We start from the raw sequence: 413 nt of genomic DNA, 5'->3' as shown, positions 1-413 counted from the left end.
GGGTCGGGCATTGGGTTTAAAATGGGGAATGGGTCTTTTTTTAAAATTTGGGTTAAACTGAGTCAATTTGGGGTTTTCCATCCAATTGAGGGGTAAATTTGGTGAAATTAGTAACGGGAGGGGTAAAAATAACTTCATTTTAACGGCGAGGGCGTAGTCAAACAATAAACCAAAGTTGAGGGGTATTTTTGACCCTTTTCCCTTTTTTAATTAAAAAAAATAATACATAGAGAGAGATAGAAAACTCACCAAGTTTGGTAGACTGAATTATAATGGAATTGAAAAAAAAAAGAGTTATATACTCAACTATGAATACTCTCTCTTATATAGAAACAAAAAACAAAAAAAGCCCACAGTTAGGAGCTTCAACTGTATTATTATGAGCAACTTTCACATATAGCAAACACAAAATT

At 32.9% G+C, this 413-nt stretch overlaps 1 protein-coding gene across 1 annotated transcript in view; it reads right to left on the bottom strand.

The window, feature by feature from the left end:
- The window catches only part of LOC102593690 (beta-amyrin synthase-like), a 25,080-nt gene that overhangs the window by 23,819 nt on the left and 848 nt on the right, over positions 1-413 (bottom strand). The window lies entirely within an intron of this gene.

Source organism: Solanum tuberosum, unplaced genomic scaffold, assembly GCF_000226075.1.
Source record: "Solanum tuberosum cultivar DM 1-3 516 R44 unplaced genomic scaffold, SolTub_3.0 scf00140, whole genome shotgun sequence".
NCBI classification, from domain to species: Eukaryota; Viridiplantae; Streptophyta; class Magnoliopsida; order Solanales; family Solanaceae; genus Solanum; species Solanum tuberosum.
The sequence above is the reverse complement of the archived record's forward strand: the minus strand, read 5'-3'. Positions and strand labels throughout refer to the sequence as shown.